Consider the following 14,059-nt stretch of genomic DNA (forward strand, 5'->3'; position numbering starts at 1 on the left):
ATGTCGGAGGCATTGTCGACAGTACTCCGAGAATTCTATAAATACATGGGTACAAATCTTTGCTCGTCTGTCGTAGCGTACCTTGGAGCCGAGCCGGTCTACTCGCCGCGATATTCCACGGAACTCCCCGCCTCGCAACTTCGTTACCGAAAGCTTCAAATGAATGCTGGAGATCTGGAGCATATGCGGCATATATTGACGGAAACATTTCATCTTGTAGACCTGGCAGTCGGTTTGGCAGAAGATACTGTGCCAAGAAGCGGTCTTCATTGCTTAAAATGCAAATCTCCATTTCCAGTATCAAATGGTCAAGGAATACAACGAACAGTGTTAATTATTCTACAATAGTCGGAAACTGTATCTACATCCGGTTAAGCGCGGTGATTTTGCCTACCAGCTCTTCTTGGTCTCGACGGGATTATATCAAATTCCGCGGCAACAATTGTAGCTTTTTCATAGAGAGCGCCCCACACGTCTGGGTCGTTTCGCTCATTATTCATTAACTGAATGACGACCTTAGCCTCACCAATTGCTTGCAATAGATCGCTATCTTCTATTTTCAATAGGTTTGTTAATGCAACCGTGGAACTAAGCACATTTTCAGTTACTATCAATGCTATAATGAAGTCAATGCAAAGTATCCCTGCCAGATACTGCCCTGCTTTGTTGTCTCAAGCGTATGAACTACAACGGGAAATGCGTTTTTGAACGTCGCCAGGGCATTGGCGCGACTCGACCACCTTGTTTCGCACAAAGTACGCAGTTTCGTTTGCTGCTCCATTACCTCTTTAGTGGTGGCGTATCAAGATAACTCGTCCACGAAAGCTGCTAGCCTTTTTGCAGAGTAATCGAACATAAAACTTATATCCTGGACTGTTGGGATCATTGTTTGAACACAAGAAATATTTGAGTTGAGAAACAACGCGAGATGCAGGCAATGAGCTTTGCAGTGTTCGTAATAAGCATGCGGTGATTTTTCACGAACAAGAGCCTGAACTCCTCAATATTTCCCCGACATGTTTGATGCCCCATCGTAACACTGCGCTCGAACTTTAAAGACATCAATCCTCTCTTACTGTACCCTTATTGTCAACAAATCTCGCACAAAGCGACAACTGTTCTTTAGTTGATTTGTCGTTAGCTTTATCTACAATTATTGCAAAGTATGGACAGTTTCGACAGTCGACCAGCACAGAAAGAAATCAAAGAATCCTTTCCTTGACATGTTCAGCGCAAATGTCAATGAGTTTGTTTTGGATGTCAGGGGAAGTGTACTTTGCATTATATTGTATTCTAGCTATGTGCTCCAACAGAATTGCATCATTGTGTGCAAATGCAGTAAGTATTGTGTAGAAATTACTAGTTTCCTCAGTATGCCCTCGTAGTGGTATGTTTTGCTTTGCACAGAGAACTATTATTTCAATCATCCTATGCAAGATATGTCTGTTGTTCTCCACTGCTGCCCTAGAGGATTCCGACAGTTTCTTGTTAAAGCTGCACTCTCACAGATTGAACGTTTTGACAACTTTTTTTTGTCTTGGAACGAGCCAATTTTTGCGAAAATCCATGGAAACCAGTGATATAAGATTGCTGACACAAAATCAGATCGCAGGACTTCATATTTATGTTCAAAAATTGACATTTTATGCATTTTTCTTTAACCGTTAGAAAAGCTTTTAGCCATAAAACATTTATTTTCAAATGGAAATGTAAAAACCTGCGATCTGATCTTTTGTCAGCAGTCTTATATATATCATATCTCTGGTTTGCAGATATTTACCTAACAATTGGCTCATGCGAAGACAAGAAATAAAAAAAAGTTGTCAAAACGGTAAATATGTGAGAGTGCAGCTTTAATAGACTCACTTTTTCCAAACTGTATGTCTTGATAACTTTCAACTCGAGCGGAAGCATTACTATGACACGTTTCATTTTCATGACGTTTAACCAACGATGACAAGTTCTTCCAATCGGTCATACCAGCTATAAACGTCTTCCCACTGTCATCAGTCCCGCCAAACAGGCAATAGTTCCACCAATAAATCCCATCCTTTGACTTACAATACCGCAACCATTTGTTCTTCAATAACCATTTACCATTCCGATTTCGTTGTATCCCTCCAGATGTGTTGTAAGACAAACTACAATAAGATAAGACGTATAAATAAAAACAAATATAATACAAAGGAAAAAGAAGTTTTAGCAAACCTCAGCAAATCAAAACCAAAGGAGTTTTGGAAAAAAAGTAAAGAACCAGTATAAAAAACCTCCCCGAACTGATGTAAATTTAGAGGTTGAAGAATTATATGAAACTTTCAAAACCTTGTACATTACCACCAATAATGATGATAATCCTAACCTCATGAGAAATATTAATGACGATTACCTTGATAAAGAAATAACATTAACAGAGCTAAAAGAAGCAGTCTTCTCACATAATAATAATAAAAGTAGCGGTCTAGATAATATAATCGCAGAAATTTATAAAAATATATTCACCCACATATCACTATCTTTTTTCGAAACTATATAATCATATCTTTATAACGGGAGAATATCCAAAATCTTTTGGAGAAGGAATATCGTCCCTGTTTTTAAAGGTGGAAACGTTGAAGACCCCCCAAAATTATAGAGGAATGGCACTTATTAACATCCTCTCAAAAATATACTCACAAATTTTACTAAATAGGCTTACACACTGGAGCAGAAGTAATGAGAAGCTCATAGAAAATCAATTTGGCTTTCAAAAAGGAAAGTCGACGCTCGATTGTATATATATTCTACACTCAATTATTGCCAAAACTCTCGCTTCGAAAATGAAGTTATATTGTTGTTTTATCGATTTTGAAAAATGTTTCGATAAAATCACTAGATCACATCTATTTCACAAACTTATAACTGAAAATATAAGCACGCGGTTTGTTAAGGCCATTTAAGCAATATATAGTTCTGTCAAAGCATGTGTACGATATAAAACAAACCTGTCTCCATTATTTACGTGAAACATCGGTGTGAAACAGGGGGATCCCAGTTCCAATCTGATGTTTTTATTTTTCGTGAATGATATATTATCAAATATTCATCATAATATAGATGGTGTTTGTAGTATAAATGATGTAAAATTATACTTACTTTTATTTGCTGACGATGCAATCATTTTTGCCCAAACACCCATAGCCTTACACAATATGCTTAATGATCTATAAGTATACTGTGACCTATGGGATTTAAAAGTTAACACAGCAAAAACTAAAATAATGATATTTGAGAGAGGTAGAAAAACAAAATGTAACTTCACATTTAATAATACAATTTTAGAAATAACTGAAACCTTCAAATATCTAGGTATAACTTTATTTAAGAATGGCAACTGGAATAGAACACAGAAACATGTATTCCATGTATGCCTTACATAATTTGTTTATTGTTTTTAATCAATTAAACCTTAACATAAAAGATAAATGTAAACTTTTTGACTGTCTTATTGGCTCCATCCTAAACTATGGTGCAGAGTTATTTCGGATACCACCCGTCAAAAGACATTGAATCAATTCATTGTAAATTTATGAGGAAAATTCTTAATGTCAGAAAAAGCACCAATTTATCTGCATTATATGGAGAATTAGGCAGACATCTAATGGTAGTAGAGCGTAAAATAAGAATTATTAAGTACTGGATAAGAATATTGAATTTTGATAATAATTCTCTTTCCAAGCATACTTATACAATGTTAAAGAACGATATCGATAACAACAATAACTATAACGGATTAAATTGGGCTTACCATGTATAAACCATATTAGAAGAAATTGGAATGTCTGATATATGATACACTCAAGATATACAAATAAACCCCATCCAAATAATAAAGCAAAGAATTATTGATATATTTAAACAATCGTGGAATACAGATATTAACGAATCAAACAGATTAGAAACATACTGTGGGTACAAAAAAGAACTTAAACAAGAAAATTACCTAGATGCGATACAAACGAACAAATTTAGAATAGCACTTACAAAATTTCGAGTTTCATATTACGATTTATTGATTGAAACGGGTAGACATCATAATATACCGAGGGCAGATAGAATTTGTACCTATTGCAACATGAATGTTATTGAAAACGAATAGCATTTCCTTCTAGTTTGTCCATATTATAATAGTCTAAGGAAAGAATACTTTAAACCTTATTTTTGCCATTGGCCTACAAAACAAAAGTTTAAAACTTTGATGTCATCAGATTCAAGAAAAACATTACGAAATATTAGTTTGATTTTTGTACTTTGCATTTATATTACGATCACGAAATTAACATGATGTGATAACTAAAACCATTGTTACAAATATGTTAGAAATTATACAACATCTCTTTATTGACCATGTCTTTGCTTTTTACGACAAAGTGATATAATTTATGTTGGCTATGAATGTGTAAACGTTTAATGCTGAATAAATGTTATGTTATGTAAAGCAAAATATTTAAGTGTTTAACATTGTAGAGATAAATCTAGAATAATGGTTTCGGACGGACGGACGTACAGACAGACGTAGGTAAAAAACTCACTTACTGGTTACAAATGTAATATGAGTGGCGAAAATATGTTTTTAATGGGACTGTATAACACAGATTGGCACCAGAAAAAGTTTTTTCTGTAACGAATCTCAGGACAATTATCTAATAGAATGTGTTACGCTTTGATATCATAATTGTAAAAAAAAAAGTACCAAAATGTAAAAAAAAAATATGTCGGAGACCGGGTTCGAAATCGCGTCGCCAAAATTGAAGTCCAGCGTCTTACTCACTGAGCTACAAAGGCTGATGCTAATCGGGTGACATAATTAAGCTACACCCCTACCTCGATAATATCACGTGATAACACCGACTAGTCAATCACGCATAAGAAATGAATTCTACTAGGTAGACATACCCAGTAATCTTTTTTAATGGAAAAATACGAAATAACTGCTAAACTTAAATAAATTGTAAACTATGTGGTACTTCAGTTAGTAAGTTTCAATGCATTGTACACATCGATGCCAAGTTTATGTCAGTTTTCGACAATTTTCTTTTTTTCCTGCTATTTTATCATACGTGAGACAGCCCCTTTAATGTATATATGCTAAATCGAGGATTCATCTGAGTTATTAAACTAGTACACATTAATTTAACACATTTGTTTCGTAAGTAAAACAATAAAAACATTTTTCCAAAAATAAAATAAAATAGATCAAATGCAGATTTAAATTAAAATTCTGCAATAAAAGCAGCAGATACATATTTATTATGAGTTTTTGAATTATTTTATGTCATGAGCTGTTCACACGTCGCAAGGTCAGATGCATTTAATTTAAAACTATGACACAGAAAGGCATACCGGAATGGAAATGGGTAGGACAGACAAGACGACCAGGTTTCAGCCAGAAGACGTCGCATCGTTACAATTTAAAATCAAGCGCTCAAAAAACTTTGATCTGACTTCCTTGGTTGTTTGGAAGTTTCGTTACCACACTACTTCGCACCACTTCTGAAAACCTTCGATTACTTTCTTTTTGAAAAATAGTGTAACTAAATACGGACTTATTTTCATATCCGATGGATTCGCTGCAGATCGACACTATACTCCTTACCCTCTCACCCTTCAAATTTCATTGCATTTTTGAATTTTTATTTTTTCATTTTTGCCTACAGTGCCTAAAGGAAGCTACGCATAACGAAACTTCCAACCAACCAAGGAAGTCAGATCAAAGTTTTTTGAGCGCTTGATTTTAAATTGTAACCACTTGACATGGCCGATAAGGACCCTCCATATCCGGATATTGACGGTTCTAGCTTCTGTGCCACTGATGAGGAAACGAAGCGACGTTTTATGGCTGAAACCGAAATAGTATTCACTATGGCAGGAGTCAAGTGTTTTTAATTCTACATTTTCACAAAGCAATGTGGCAAGGATATTAAGCCTAGAAATACTTTTAACAAGGACACTGTTTAATTCACAGTACATGTATTCGTCGTGACACAATTTATTATCAACTTGAGATTTATATCAAGACAAGAGATTTATGTAAAGACATATGCCAACAACGGAAGTAAAATGATAATACTGACGTCATGTTCATGAAGTTCAAGTAGAATGATAGTGCTGACGTAATGTCCATGCATTTTCTTTATGCTTCCAATTAATCCTCATACCATTAATATACCAAATAACTAGCGTGATAGGTTTCCCATTCTCATGTAACTATGTTTTTAAAATGTTTGAAATCTGTACAGTTGTAGGACTACATGCTTACGTCATAATACATCCTAAATAAACAGCCTACTGAGTTTCTAGTGTGTCACTGACTCTATGCAAAAAAATAATATTACAGAAATCATACCTGGAAATGCCAATAATACCATATACCATATTCCAGTATTGTATCCCCAACATTGTTCCTCTTTAACAAGATTATAATACACGTAAATCAAGCTATGTCTTGACTTAACACATTTGTAACATTCTGAATATGATATACTCAAAAGGGACATTATTTACAAGTCATTTAAGTATCTCATAAACCATATGATATAATAGAATTGACCGTATTGAGAAAAACATACTTTGGTGTTAAAATACCTATACCATTCCTTTTATTTGACTTACTATTCTATAAAGAAATGGACTTCTTTTTTTTTAAAGTTAGGAAATGAATTCAAACGGATTTAATGTTGTTGACTTTAAAAAAACAGCTTTGGTTTCAACACTTGAACATCGAATGTCATAGGCAAGGTCAGTGTCTATTTAATATGTCTATTATTTTCTATCACTTCCGTTTCACTTTCATTTATCTCACTGGTAAAATTTTCCTCGACCTCTAGCTTGCTTAGCAAAACTTGTCCTTTGACCAAATTTGGTGCTTGCGTTATCTTTAACAGATTCAGCATCATTATCACCAGCCCTTTCTCCTATAAATACAGAGTTCTGCTGAGAGAGAGAGTTAAATTGTTGCTATGCATGCATATATATATATATGTAACTCATTGTTGGTTAATGTAACGCTGTGTAATAATGCAAGGCTTGAGGACGTACTATTTTTTAATGAAATCAAAAGTGTTTAGATCTGTCTTTTTGGACATATTTGTGTTAAAAGCACTTCTATTTGCACCAACATTACTCACATGCCTACCACGGCGCCGTGTTGACTAAGATAACTCGCGTGCACACCTATCCAATGATAAAGAGACCAGAGGTCACGTGGCCTATAGTTAGCCTATCCTTCGTACATTTTCATGATATCTCAGAAATGCTTGCTTGCAACTATTCAGCAAAATAGTTAGCATAATTTGCTCCATCCTCCCAGCCCATCTCCACATAATTAAACAGCATGTTATGACATCGACATATTTTCTTACAAAACAAGTTATACAAGTTGTTTTTAGTACAGTGTTATAACATAATTATAATCAAGCAATTCTGTATATGGATTGTGTTATGCCCTTTTACTCTAAATTTCAGTGAATACATACATGTATATGAAATCATTTTGTGTTCAGTGTGACAGTCGTAGCGGCTGTTAGACGCCCATTATGCTAGTCGAGATTATGTCAAAAAACTTAACCCATTTCTTTCTCGCTTACACATGTATACTCCCGAATAAGGAGGACCAGTAGGGTGATAGTAAATCACATTGCGCGAACAAATGTTATTCAATGTCAAACTATAAACTGAGCACGAGTTTGTCATATTAAAAAAAATAATTTGAATTTTCTGACTTAAACTTATAAATTGAACATCATCTTTTGAAAGTCACCAAAAAGGACATGCGTATATGAGGAAGCTGTATTGCGCAGTATCTAATACATTACAAAGTTGTAAGTCAATATAATGTTAATAATTATTTGGACTTGTGTAGTTAATCGCTAGTAGCTACATGTTTTACAATTAATAATGTAACTTAAGGACAAAGGTATGTGTGTGCGTTTGCATTTTAATGTAATTCGCCTGCATATTAATAATTAATGAGTAGACTACGTGCATTAAACCACCTAATCCATCACAACAACGTACAGACAAAAATATTCTGATTAATATAAGGAAAACGGGGCATTTCTCAACATTTTAACATTCGTGTTCAGTAAGAATATGAAGTTTCCGAATGATATTAATATTCGAGATGTAATAGAGATTGTTACTGGTGTAACTGTTGTTGGGTAATTCGTGAGTGAGTGCAGCTTTTTAAAAGGAATACCATAACCAAGCACAATGGTACAATAGTATTGCACTGTTTTACAAAAATGTGTTCAGCCCTAAAAAAGTTTACGAAACGCCATGTGCTGTATCATTAGACTAATGACATGGAAGAAAAAACTATCGAGGAAATTTTACAGCATCTGGATAGACTTATGCATCGGTCAATTGCAACCCCCATCCCCCTCCCCCTGGTCCTTGTGGGGACTTCGATTTCTGTCAAGCTAATCCCAGGTTAAATCCCCGTCCTGCCGGGACAAACTGCTGGTAGAATCCCCGCCAAATGCCCTGCGTACTAGGTGAGGCCACGCCCGGCCCATTCTACGTTTTTTTTCGGCGCGAAAACAGATCAACCGCATTCACTCGGCACTCCGGCCACATTGAAGGTAAAAAACACGGCCCATTTCCCCACTTTCCCCAGTACCTGGTGCGTGTTTATTATTGACTGGTGCATTACACAGAGTAATCATAAAAAATGATCAACTCTTAATCCCAAACTATCAGCTGGTTGGTAGTAATAACGAATAACAATCTGGAAATGATTGAATATTGGCAAATGTATGAAAAATATCCCAATAAAACAGTGTTTGTCACAAAATAACATTTGGCTTCAGACTAATTCACATGTGTACCTTTCAATCATAAAACAGGACAATATCTAAATCCCGAATTTGCAACTGGTTGGCAGTTTGATATTCACAAATAACATTTTAATATGAACATTATTATCTTACTATTATGTAGTTGATAATTCAAATCGCCAACTGGCTAAAAGCAGGTAGATGAATATCCGAATAACCAACCACAAACTAGTAGTTAGTTGCATATTCGAATACCCAACTAATAAGTAGACATTTACACAGAATTTGGCTCATTGTAGACAAGAAATAAAAAAAGTTGTCAAAACAGTCCAACTGTGAGATTGCAGTTTTACACAACAGAATTATGTTGGAAAAAAGAGCAAAATCTTGGATATTCAAGTACACCATATTTGACCTTTTCAATGTGCACTAGTATTTGAAGGAATTGAAACAAAAGAGGAAACATTGCGTCACGGACATATTGACTTAGTTTTTAGGGCCGAGATTGAGTTAACACTGAATATACTTAAATAGCAAACATATATGAAAATCGATACTTTTTACAATGTCAACTGTTCTGTACTGACTGATATGCACATCATGGCTGAGGCAGGGTACACTGATAGCTGAACTGATAATACGATACGACATGGTGCATTGTCCCGCATGAACACTCCGTATGTAGGGCTGAAGTCCAGCAATCTTCTTGGGAGATATTTCACACGTGGCTACCGAACGGGAAAAACGTTTCCTGCATTAAGTCGACTAATAGCTATTCATAGTTTTCTCTGTTATGCCATACCGACGGAAAATAAAATTTGATTTGATTTGGTTTGAACTGGGACAAATAACAAAGTAGCAAACACCCAGTTTAATCCTAGGTGCGACATAACTACATAACTTGTACGTGTTGCTGTTTTCAGTGTTTCTGTTTTTATTGATTTCAACCTCTTGATTTGTATAAGATGCATTCGGTAAGAGACTATATGAAGACATATATTAATATACATAGTTGTAAGCTTAGCATTTATTAAGGTGAGCCTCAAGATATTTTGATACATCATTCAAACTTTAATTTATCATTTTGAGTACTGGAAGGTGGTTTATGAGGCCCCGTTTAGAATAAAGAAATGCAGGCTACGATATTTTCAAGCTATGACCCAACTTAACATTTTGCCTTCATCCTTATTTCTGACTCTAGAGTAATATTTCAAAGAAATTGTTGTTCGATTTATATAGCAATATTAGTACTTGATGACGATTAAAAAGTTGTTACTCTTAGTTTAAAAGCTTGGAAATTTGTGATGAAGCTAGTCAAAAGGAAAACTATTTTGTATGTACTTTCCGCGGTTTAAGATTTTCTAGTTATAAGACAACTTGGCAGAGAATTCAATTTTGTGATCCGTCGGAAACATATAAAAAATACATGATATATTTTTCTCAAAATGAGCATTGTTTTAACGATTTTCAAATATACTTTCAAACATGCCACTGAATGTCGCTTAAACAGTATGTCAGAAACACATCGATTATTAACGTAGGTTCATTTCAATTTCAGGACAAAAGTAACAGGTTCCTATTTTTTTGTGTGTCTTCGCATATGTGTTTTTTGCTAATATTTTCTGTTTTATGTCTGTATATTGATATTTTTACTATTTAATTAACCATTAATGTTTCATAATGCTAGACTTAAGACCTATTGTTTAATTCTGTAACATTTATATAATCGCCATACATCTTTTATCGTATATACATGTTACATATATTCTAAATAACTATATAAATTATAAACGTATTCCTTTTCGATAACTTTTCGTTCTGGCACCTGCGACATAACAACCGGGAGAAGGGTGATATCCAATCGGGCCGAAATTACCAAGTTATAGGTGGCCAACTTTGTTTTGCAAACTTGAACCAGTCAGGAATAAAGACGTGAAGTACATGCATGTGACGTTACCAGCGATGTTGATTTATGTTTGTATGTACATCATTTACGTATATGCGAATGATTTTGTCAATTTGTCCGTCGTCCGGCGTCAACAGTTGCTTATAAACCTCATCTCATCCTAATCCGCCTGAACAATTTTAATGAACATCACAGGAGATATCCTTTGGTGGTGCTCTTTCAAACTTGTTCAAAGGAATTAATTCCATGCAGAAGTCTGGTTGTCATGGCAACATGAATGGAAAACTACGAAACTATTCTTGACAAAAACCACGAGGCTAAGAGGTAAGATATTTGTTTTGTAGCATTGTCCAATGGTCGTCTATCAAATTTGCATTATGCCCCTTATGTCAAAACTGGCCCGCCCTGGGGATCACAATTTCCTTAAATACTAACATAGTGAAATATTCTTGTCTGCAAACGTAATGCGTAGACCCTTGATCTTTTTTGTGTATCATCATATAGTGGGATTCTATCAAGTTTGTCCAAATCGAGGCGCGGGGGTCAAAACTGGCCTCATATCGGGGGAAACACGTTTCTTATAAGCACATTTTGTTAAAATCTGATTCGTACAAATTATAATAAGTAAGAGTTAAAGGTCAGAAGAGCTACGTGATGGCGCACTGCCCATCGTTCGTGTGTATGTGTGTACACTTCTTGTCTTAATCCGATAGGCCCACACCTTTAATAATTTGTATGTAACATCATAAAGTCGTCCTTCATTAAAACATTTCATATTATGCCTTAGGGTCAAAGCTGGCCACACCCCTTTCGGCATACTTTCTTATTTTTGAAGCAACAGCAAGGAATTTTGATGATGTGCACACTTTTGAAAACAAAAATAAATGATGTGCTTGGAAGTCCTTGACTGTGACCTTTATCCTACTTTTTTATTCTGAAGCTTCAGAAGTGACATTTGGAACATGTGTTCAGTTATGAAAATAAATATCAATCTTGACCCCAAAAGACATTGACTGCGACCTTTTCACCTACTTTCTTATTGTTAAAGCTACAACAATGAAATTTGGACCTTTGTACAGTTTTGAAAACAAGTGTCAATGCCTTCTTTGGATGATCTTGACTGAAATCTGTTGACCTCCTTTCTTATTTTTTAAGTTACTGTAATGAAATTTCGACCATGCTCACAGTTTTGCAAACAAATATCAATATCGACATTATTAGGTTACCTTGTTACCTACTTTCTTATTTTTGAAGCTACAGCTTCGAATTTTGGACCTTGTACAAATAAAACATTTAGAAAAAATCAAGCTATAGTATTAACAAAAGTCAAACACTTTTACCTAGGTGAGTCTTTCAGGGCCGTCATGTCCTTCTTGTTTAGCACATGACAGTAAAACAAAACAATGGTAAACTATCTTGGTTTTGAAGTGGAACTGTATTCCCAAATATTGTGGAGGTCGATACACACTAGAAACCAGGTATATTTTGCGTGCAAATTGGTCATTGGGCTATATTATATAAAGAAAATATATTCAGTGGTCTCTAACATTTAAGCGTCAAACCAGGGTTACCAAAACCCACCAAAATATATGTTTTTTATAATTTTTTCCCACCAACAGTAGAAAATTGCCATTTAAAACCGTTTCCAGCGTTTCAATATAAAAACCTGTGGATTTTGAAAAACGAAAAATAAAGGATTATCTTAAAGTCCAAATAACACCAAATTGGCAATGACTTCTCAGTGTTTCAATTTTTTGCCATTTTTAGCACTTGGCAGTGAATAAAAACATAACGTCTTAGACTAATATATACTTTCCTTCTTTATAGCTTTGAAGCTGAATGGTTTGTAAAAAATGTGCTGAACATGTTTGTTCTACTTAATCAACCTTTTTTGATAGCATGTTCAACGCTTTATTTTTACTCCTACATGGATATGGTTACTTAAACGAGTTAAAAGTTGTAACCTTCAACAAATTTTAGTATTTTTTCTAGCGTACCTTTCATTGCGATTTTTTTTTAATGTTTAGTACACAAGTGGATATACTTAGTGGTGGGGTCGTGAACACTAAAAATCGCTTCCAAATTGGTTAATTGACTATATTATATATAAGAGATTTGTTTTGTTGTTTCTAAGCTGCAGCCAGCACGTGGTGGATTCGGTCGCTGTAAGAGGTGGCTTTGTTCTTGTCTTCAATGTTGATTTTTTTGGCAATGTATTCAGGATTCGTTACAATAAATTAATGTTATTTACCCCACATTAATAAATCCAGGTATAGAAGGGCTTAGGTATTACCTGATACAAAATATCTGCTTATTTCATGTTGAAGTTCTTTGTAAAATTCTAAATCCAACCAAGGCTGTGCTATATTCATACTTGGTATGTAACGGATCAATTACAGATTTTATTTATCGCAGGAAGCATTCAATACTAAATTCCTTTGCTTGATGTTGTCTCGTTAAGAATTGTTAAAGAATGGAATACACAGGAACTATTAAAACACATAATGTGAATAAGTAGCAAGATTAATGTTGAAGCAAACACAACATTGTTTTCAATTTCGTACAAAACAAAATAAGGAACATAAAAGCGATGCGTTTAGCATATTTTGAGTAATATACGCCTCGACAGTTAATATTTATTACAAAAAGCATATACAACACATCCAAATATTTAAGTCAACAAAGGTCCACATCGTCCTTGCATGAATACTATTGTCATTTTGGAACATTAGACTGTATACACTTACATGTGATTTACAGCTACCGTTAATATCTGATACTTTTAATTATTAAAAGTACTGACAAAACATGTCCCAATGGCATTGGCCATTTCTTGCAGTGTTGCAAGCTGTTTGTTCAAAACCATTCTCTGCAAGAGCAACTCGTGCCTTAACGTCAGACCCGTCCTGGCTTTGAATTAAGTAAAATGCATTGCTCAGTAGATATGTCTGTGTATACCTGTTGTACAAAATTGCTCCTTTGTGAACGCCTTTGTAGATAACAAATTCATCTTGATTCAATTCTACTTGGTCAGAGGAGAAAAACCTTCCGTACTCCAGTGTTGTTAGACGTTTCATCTGCTTCTGTTGGAAAAACTGTTAATGGACGTACAACGGTTTGTATGTCGCGTAATCTTTAGATGCTTGTAGGAGAGCCTCGTGATCAAAGTCAACGATAAGTGAATCATTGATATACCAAGGTAGCGGCTTGTTTACTAACGTTATGTTTGCGTGTATGGATGTACCGGCGAGATTTATATCAACTCCAAGTTCAATATCTTTTTCGACTTTCTGAGTTGTTTCACCTATCGTGTCACCGTACAGATGCATGTGGTAAATTT

The sequence above is a fragment of the Mya arenaria genome, chromosome 14, assembly GCF_026914265.1.
Source record: "Mya arenaria isolate MELC-2E11 chromosome 14, ASM2691426v1".
In the NCBI taxonomy this organism is placed as follows: Eukaryota; Metazoa; Mollusca; class Bivalvia; order Myida; family Myidae; genus Mya; species Mya arenaria.